The following is a 9656-nucleotide window of genomic DNA, read 5'->3' as shown; positions in this document are numbered from 1 at the left end:
GGAATCTTTCCATTTAGTGACTTCACGCTAACATCAGCAGTCAGGATAAGAATCACATGATCCAACTCACCAACCCAGCGTTTCCTGATCTAGGTACAAGCTTGTTCACGTGAAAGGAGAATGAAAGTAATCCAGCTGCTGCAGATAAAGTAGTGATGTGAGACTGAGAAGAGTCATCAAGTTAAAGGTAGGAATAAAAACCGACCGCGCTGATCTGTTCTCATCGACCAGTCCATTAATTTAATGTTTATATTTGCATTAGACTGTTTTAATTGAGTTCCATTTTATTTATGCAGCACCAAATCATAACAGCAGTCGCCTCAGTTTTTATTCTTGGAAAGCTGCAGCCCCAATGTTTCATAGTCTGAGAGCAAGTAAAGCACGAAAACAAAACCAGAGTTCAAACGCAGGTATAGTCTACCTGTACAGTACAAACAGGTGCGCTGGTTTATATGTTAATGCTTATAGAACAACAAAACTGTTTGCAGTGAAAAGGGGAAAAAAGTCAAGTCATGTGTTGTTACCTAGGACCAGATGGTATGCCCCAGTAAGAAGAGAACCACCTTTGTAGTACAGAAAATCCAGTTTTAACCCCAAAGCTACCTGGATAAGATGAAATTGTGCTTTTAGTACAGGCTGCAGCCAAAACCAGTGGTTGGCGTGGCTGTGTCCATCATTCATTTACAGTCACAATTCAGCAGTTGTAAGCAGCAGATCAGTTAAAGCTTCCTTTTCCCAAGTCTACAGTTGATCCCTTTACGTTTGGTTCACTCCAGCAGATTCAATGTAGCACTAAAATGTTGGATGTTATCTAGTTTGGTAGTTGCCACATTCACATTACAGCCAAGAGAACCCCAGTGCAAGAACAGGAGACACAAACTGAACCTCAGGGGTCACAAGCTAGACCCAGTGCCAGGCCCAAGCTTGGGTTTATGGGAGGCTTGTGTCAGGAATAGCATCCAATGGAAAATCGGTGTCAAATTATACATGGATCTGTGTGTTGTGGTAAAATAAGGAGAATAAGGAAGCAACCAAAAGTTCCACTGATTTAAATCATTTATATCATGTTTTCTCTGGCTAGAGTTTCTTCGCACACCCACGTACACGCACCGGACAGCTAGAATACAGCGATGGAGACTGAAACAGCTGATTGTTGGGGGTTTCTTTGTATTATTGCAGCGTCTTTACCTTACAATAAGTGCCTTTGGGCACGGCACTATGTAAAATTGAACTGAAATTGAAAAACTAAATGCGTCTAGGTCAAATGGAGGAAAGCTTGAAACAACACAGACAAGTTAGAATGGCCTAAAATAATTTATTATCAAATTAACAACATTTTATATTTATTTAGTCCTGATTTACTTCAAGGGTGCTAACATTTAGCTCTTGACACGCAGCACTTTTTTTCTCATGTGTGCGTTTTCTGTTTTGTGCTGTTTCCTTCAGCTCGGCCACCACCCTGCACATCACATATTTATTCACGGCGACCCTCTCGATGGCCTTTGAGTGGGCAGGATGGATGCGGTGGAGCTCACTGAAAGCACCGCTGGCTCTGAGGTAGGCCTTTAATTTCTTCGGGGCCATTGCATTTGGGGGGATTTTTTGGATGACGCTGTCACATTTCGAAATGCATTCTTTGAAAGCTTCGGATGGATGAAGCAGCCGGGCAGAGGTTGGGCTTTTCTTCACAGCTGAGACGGCATCCTTCTCCATCCGTGTGTGATAGTTGTGCTCTGTGTCATTGGTCTCCACAAGCAAACTTTCACATTCGGTACAAGCACTGACTTCTGGATCTTGAGCCACTTTCTGCACCACCCATCCAGCTACATCAGCAAGTTTCTCCTCCTCACCTCTCTCTGGGTCACCTGGTGTGTCCTAAAAAAAAGAACCGTTAGTGAAAGCTGAACTATTACAAAAATGTGTTGACCATGTTCACCATTTCTCCTAACCCCAGTCAGAGAACCCACAGAGACACAGAGAGCACGCAAACTCCTCACAGAAAGGTCCCAGACTGCATTTGAACGCAGCATCTTTTTATTGTGAGGTGACCGAGCCAACTACTACAGTTCGAGTCATTTAAAGTAAACCGTCTGAAAGTCTGAAGCTATGGTTCTCTTCAAGTGAGGGTGTTTGAAGATCTCAGGCATTTATTCTCGTCGACAGTCTCAGAGCCAAAACTCACTGAAATCTTAAAGCTGATCCTTAATTTTTTTTAAAAAAGGTTTCATATCTTTGTTTTGCCCTCACATTTTTTTTCTTATACAGACACAAGAACGTTTGAGCCTCGACTTTTTTTCAGCTCTTCAGCTCAGAGAGCGCAAACATGCACAGCTCAATTGCCTTGATTTGCTAAAAACACACTCTTCACTGTTACTGTCATCACCTTCTGACTGGCAGGCCATCCCAAAGGCTCCCGATCCTCCTCTTCACTCTAGTTTAAGAAAGAAATACAGTTTTATTCACAAACAAGTAATAACAGCATGATCATTCACACAATGGCCTGAAGTGAGGTTCATTCTTTTACTGAAGACATTTAAAAGTCTCTCTCAGACACGCATTCAATTGGAACATATGTGTGGCATCTTTGACCAGGTACAGTCTAACAAAGTGAACATTTTTACATTCAGCCATGACCATATGGTCATTGATAATGTCATTTGGCACAATGTGCTATTCCCATTTTATTATGCTACCTGAAATCTAAATTGCTCAGTCTGAGCCTGTCCCACCAACGTTCGTAATTATTCTCCCCTGACACCACGTTGTGTTTTCGTGTCTCCTTCAGACTTCACCTTCTTCCACTCTGTCACTCTGTGTTCCTCCCTCTTCTTGAAGTGTTTAACACAGCAATTTCCATTCTTTTTACAAAATCCACTACCATCTGTAGGGTCGTTACCTTAACTACCTAACTACCATATTTTCCGCACTATAAGGCGCACTTAAAATCCTTTAATTTTCTCAAAAATCGACAGTGCGCCTTATGTATGAATTCTGGTTGTGCTTACTGACCTCGAACCTTTTTTGATGCGGTACACGGCGCTTAAAAAGTTGTCAAAAATGTTTTAGTATGACTTTGGTAAGCTACGAAGCCGAACCGCTTGATGGATTGTCGGAGCATTACGGCTACCGTAGTCAGGAGCCTCGCGGAGTAATCTGGGTCCTAAACTCCGTCGGCTTCACGTCTCAAAGTCAAACAAACACTGAGAGTTACAAACTGTCTAAATTCTTTCATCTGTAATAAAATGATCGATGTTGCTGCTTTACCAGGTGTAACAATTAAGTTTAACATCCAGGCATCCATGAAAACAGAATTTATTAAATGTAAAAGTTAGCAGGAAGTTAGCTCACTAGCTAAGCACGATATAGCATGTTCTGACTGAGAGATTTCTGACAACATTCAAACGTACAGCTCTGCTATCACTTCCAACATAAATGAAGACAGAAAACTAAACAGCAGTGACGTTTGTAGGGTTACTGAAGTTGGGCTAGCTGGTATAGAGATTGATAATGTGACGTCATTCAGGGGTAAAACTGCAAAGGATTCTGAGAACTCATGGCAAGAGGTACTAGCGCACGCAGGCTTTCAATTGAAATTACATTACACAGCGATAAAAAGAAATACAAAAAATGGCAAGAAGCTGTTGTATTATTGACTGCAATAGCCGGTCGCATGACAGCCATGGGAAGCCGACGGGTAAAGACATCAGTTGTTATTGGATTACGTCGTTTCATGGGCTGCATCCTCCTGAGGCCACATTTGTAGACCGATTACGTCACAGCAACGCGACGAAGGCTGTCCAAATTCGTAGACTCTTCCGAATGCAGCCGACAAATGCGTCCTCCTTTTCGCTGAATTTGAAGGATGGGCCGGGTGTGTCCTTCGTGGCCTACCATATCCCAGAATTCATAGCGCGGCCCAGCCAAACTCCAGTTTCCAACAATGGCGGCCGCTGCTAAGTTTTAAAATTACTCATACTAATCTTTCTGGGTCACAAAATAAACTTTTAACATATTTTCAGGCGAGAAAGTAGCTGTGTAAACATCAAATATCTGCTCGGTTTATCAAGATATTGCATATTTGCAAAAGTGCTTCGACATTTTCGGAGACGTCTGCTACCCACCAGCTCGATAGCTAGTCGGGAGCTTGAGGGTCACTGAAGCCGCCGAGAACGGCACAACTCCCGGTACATCATTTTCAGATCACTTTCGCTACTCAGGTTAAACGTAATATATACATCACCTAAAAATGTTATTGTTGGGCTTTTTTCAGTGTTTTATTTGTTCGTGAGTCAATCGGTTTGGCTGAGATTAAAGTTATTAGATTAGATAAAATAAAACTTTATTAATCCCCCTGGTGGGTTCCTCCTTGGTTTTCACACAGCTGACTAAATGTCAAACAGAAAACTCATTAAACAGAAGTATGAGATGGTCGAGAATTTGTCCTGTTATATTTTAGATAGCAAGGAGCAGACGGACGAGTTTATTAAACTCCACCGAGACAGCGGTGACGCTAATCAGAAGGCTAGACCGTCCACTTCCGGCCTACCCGACCTTCTGAGGACCCGGCCCACGTACACCGCGAAGGCCGGGTCCTCAGGAGGATGCAGCCCATGAATTTGGACACGACCCTTGTGTTTGTTTTGATTCGTGGCCTTCTCAAATGGTGCCGCGCTCCCACAATGCATTGCGGCGTTACGTCAACTCCGAAGCTACATTTGCTACGTGATCACTAGCTACACAGCTATGTTAGCATAACATAAACGCAGTGAAGCTGGAGGATGAACTCGCTTTTTCCACTCAATAAATGTTAACCTGAGGGTTCCCGATGGTTAGGGACAAATGCAATCGCATGGCAGGATGCTGTAAATCAGGGGTATCAAACTCAAATACACAGTGGGCCAAAATTCAAAACTGGAACAAAGTCGCGGGCTAACATTAATATTTATTGAAAAAAAAATGTTCCTCCAGATATAAGAATGAATCTTTTCTTATGGACTCAAATAAGTTTTGCTGGAAAACTGAATATGTAACAAGCAAAGCTTAATACTAAACAATATATATATTAGCTGTATAATACCAGTAGGCCAGCTCTGATAGTAATTTGGTGTGGCTTTGCGGGCCAAATGTAATTAGGCTGCAGGCCAGAGTTTGACACCTATGCTGTAAATGGACCAAACTTCAGTCAGGAGAACAACTGAGATGATCCATTCACAATACGAGGTTAGTCATTAATATACTGCAACAACATGGGAATAGAGCAGCTGCCAGAGAATTCAGCATTAATGAATCAATGGTACAGAAGTGGAGGAAGCAAGAAGAATGAGCTGAGTAAAGTTTGACTTATCTGACTGCTTTGTTTCACTTAATGCGCCTTATGGTCCGAAAAATACGGTACTCCTCTTCTCCTCTGTTCTGTGGACAGCTACAGGTACCTTGGTGTTCATCTGGACAATAAACTGGACTGGACTCATAATTCAGATGCTCTCTACAGAAAAGGGCAGAGCAGGCTGTTTTGCTCTTTTGGAGTGAAGGACTGACTCCTGAAGACCTTCTATGACTCTGTGGTGGCCTCAGCCATCTTTTACGGTGTGGTCTGCTGGGGACAGGAAGAGAACGAAGAGGCTGGAGGGCCAGCTCTGTTCTAGGACGCTCTCTGGACCCTGTGGAGGTGGTGAGTGACAGGAGAATGGCGGCTAAGCTGTCATCGCTGTTGGTCAGCATCTCCCAGCCCATGCAGGAGACTCTGACATCACTGAGCAGCTCCTTCAGTGGCAGCTGCAGCACCCACGATGTGGGACGGAGAGACTCCGCAGGTCTTTCCTTCCTACTGCTGTCAGACTCCACAACAAAGATTTCGCAGCTGACCAAACACACACATCTACACAGGTGCAATAACACTAAGTAATTTTTTTTCTTCTGACAACGTAGTATTTTATTCTATTGTATATAGTGTTTTATTCTTATTATCTTATCCTAATCCGGTGTTTTTCTTAATTTTTGCTGCTGTAACTTTTGCACTGTCCACTTTCTGCTGTGACACAACAAATTTCCCACGAGTGGGACTAATAAAGGCTCATCTTATCTTATCTTGTTCCCTTCAGCTACATGTCCACTGATGTGTGCTCCAATCACCATTCTCTACCACTTCATCCAACTTACTCCAGAATCCCTCTGTCCCTGTTAACATCAGACGTGTGGGGCATCCTGTCCTCACCTTCAGAACACTACTGCCATACTCTTCCTATCTACACTATGATAGAACAGTTTGAATCCACCTCTAGTGCTCCAGGCCTTGCTTCCCTTCCACCTCATCTCTTGCACACATAATAATATCAAACTTCGTTCTCTCCAAAATGCTCAGTATGTTGGATTTATCTATGGTAATGGCCTGTATTTATATAGCGCTTTACTAGTCCCTAAGGACCCCAAAGCGCTTTACATATCCAGTCATCCACCCATTCACACACACATTCACACACTGGTGATGGCAAGCTACATTGTAGCCACAGCCACCCTGGGGCGCACTGACAGAGGCGAGGCTGCCGGACACTGGCGCCACCGGGCCCTCTGACCACCACCAGTAGGCAACGGGTGAAGTGTCTTGCCCAAGGACACAACGACCGAGACTGTCCAAGCCGGGGCTCGAACCGGCAACCTTCCGATTACAAGGCGAACTCCCAACTCTTGAGCCACGATCGCCCCATCTATGCTTGGGACCGGCACTAGAAGTATACCGGGTCAAGTCCCCATCAAAAGAAAACCCAGTAATCTGGTATCTCAAATTATTAGAATATCTGATGTCAAGTTTGAGTAATTTACTATTTAAACTGTAGAATTACTACAATAGAAATACTGTATTTCAGTAAATGTGACCCGCTTACTTGACAGTTGTCTGGTTGATGATCATTAGTAGGTAAGAGTGCTGGATCAAAGCATATTAATGGAAAACAGACTGGAAGAGGAACATACAGCAGGAAAAGGTGCTCAAGCACAGGGATGACCGTCAGAGGATTGTCAATGACATTTGAGAGATCTTCCTTAGAGATCTACTAAGGAGAAAAAAACTGAACCCATGCTCAGTAATTCGGATTCAGAAGTCTGGAGGAAGACCGGAGAGGTACAGGATCCAAGGTCTCTGCGGTCTGTGATGGTTTGTGATGCTATGCCATCTGCTGGTGTGGGTAGTGGTTAGTCCACTTTGTTTTATCAGGTCCAAAGTCAATGCAGAAGATTTCAGAGGACTTCATGCTTTCATCAGCTATTACACTTTATGGAGATTCCTTTTGCAGCAGGACTTAGCCTCTGTTTATGTGCTACAACTATGACCTGATGGTTTGCTCACCATGTTATTGTTGTGCTTGATTGGCCAGCCAACTTGACTGACATGAATCCCTCTGAGAATCTGTTGGTTAATGTTGAGGTGCTGGAGTTCTGATTTTCATAAGCTACAAACCAAAATCTTAAAATTAAAAAAGGCTGAAAATATCTAAGGAATCTAGAATATGTGAAAGTTGACCTCCTGGAACTAAATCATGAAAAAAGAGAACTTCTTTAAAGTATCCAGATTTTTTCGTTAGTACATTCAAACTTACTGGACTCGCTTCCTGACTGACCACCTGGTGCCTCCTCAGAGTGGTTGAAGACGGTAACTGAAACATTTTTTGGAGTTCAGAGTAACCGCTTGGGCTCTGTTTGTACAGCTGGATTGCCATGTCCTTTTGTTTCTTGTCATATCTCTGGCCGTGTTTCCTCACCTTGGCCATGGCTATTTGCTTGTCAAAAAACTCCTTTGCTGCCTGTGGAAGGCAGTCGGAGGCAGCAGTCAGCTGATCGCCTTGGTCACTGCTACTGTTCTGCTGCTGTTCGAGTCTGAAATGAAGCACATTCATATTTACTAAATGTACTGTTTTTACTGCAATGACACATATAACCGAACTGCTACATACTTTCTTTTCAGTTCTCTGATTTTGCTGTTCATGCGGAACTTCATCAGCCGCATTCTGGCCCTCTCTCTCTGCAGAATGCTTTTCAGATCCTTGATTTTCTAAAAGTGTATTAAAAGATATTTATAGTTTCTATGAAAACAACATATTTCAATAGAAAAGCAGGATTCTTTGATTCTGTTTGACCTCATCCTTCTCTGCCAGCAGCTTGTTAAACATTGCCACGACCTGTTCATATGGGGGTGTGTCTTGCAGAGGCACTGGAGCATGAACATCAGTAGAAGGCATCTCCAAATCTAGAAGAACACAATTTCAAATGTTACTACAGCACCAGAAAAGTTACGCACAATATGTTTTTAAAAACTGTCTGTCAGAGACAAAAGAATGTAAACCATTATTCTCACTGAATGTCTGTACCTCTCTGTTCCTCCTTTATAGTGTGCAGAAGGATGGGGACGGCTTCAGGAGCCAGACGTTTTCTTCTACCCTTAAAAAACAAAGTGCAACTTTAAGAGAGTCTGCACCAACAAGTAATAAACTTCTATAACATCTGTATGTACAAATTGGTCTGTATGCTGCACCCATTACAAAAGAAAAGGGTGCTTTCAGCTAAATGAAGGCACCTGTGTGATATAAACCGTCAGGACAGCAGGTTACAAGCTAGCAGCAAATGTGCTACTGCCTAATACGTGCAGGTGAATAGTGGCCTTGTGAAAAAAAACTCACATCTGTAAATGAAACTAAGACAGCATGCTTCACACAGAGACTTGGGCCGGCTGCCCCTCCTCCAGCCGGTTCTTCCTGTTAAAAAGGACGTTTTCTTTCCCACTGTTGCCAAGTGCTCACTCATAGGGGTTGTAGGGTCTTTTCTCATAGAATATAAAGCACTGTTGTTCTGATTTAGCTTTATATAAATGGAATAAAATTGAAATGAAGTGTTGGAACTGAGTCTGAAATCCTGGAGATCGATTGTTAACTTTATTACAAGAAATACTTGGAAGCAAAAAGAAACAATGGGCTGCTTTCTGCCTTCCTGACCTACATCTGTGAGAAACAGGGTTTACCTTTGAGTTTATGTCCTTTGGCCTGAAATGTTGTTCGCAGACCACATACCCAGCTCTGTCGGACTCTTCTCTCGTCATGTCGGGGGATAAGTCTGCCCTCATCAAATTAAGAAGCCATTTCCGCCTCCTGTATTAATTATTCACATTGCTTCAAAAACAAATCAGATCAGCTTCAGACTTCTTCTGCATGTTTCGCTTTACACGTGTTTAAGAAACAGCTGTTCGCGCATTACTTATGCCACATTTCTGCCTGACGTCATTACGTAAAATCAGAAGTGATTTAAACCAAAGTATTGCTATGTGACAGTTACCTTGGTAACGCCTCGAGGCACCTTTGCTAAAGAAAAACGAATTTGGATGTCTCTTTTTTTAAAGGTCAGTAACCAGGTAAACTGACCTTTTATAACCCTTGACTGGTGACTGTGCGTGGAGTTTTTCGCCCTCCGTGAACATTATAAACGAAAGCTAAATCAAAATGCTACGTAAGTACCTGCAGACGTTACCAAGATGGCTGCCGAGTGGCGAGGTTGCTATAAGGATGAATCACCTAACGGGACTGAGCTGATGTGATTAAATACCACAGAGTAAGAAACCTTGCGTATCTCCGCTGATGTAAGTCTTTAATGACTGGTCTGTTGACGAAAACACG

The sequence above is a fragment of the Rhamphochromis sp. 'chilingali' genome (assembly GCF_963969265.1).
Source record: "Rhamphochromis sp. 'chilingali' genome assembly, chromosome: 6".
NCBI classification, from domain to species: domain Eukaryota; kingdom Metazoa; phylum Chordata; class Actinopteri; order Cichliformes; family Cichlidae; genus Rhamphochromis; species Rhamphochromis sp. 'chilingali'.
Note: the sequence above shows the minus strand (reverse complement) of the source record.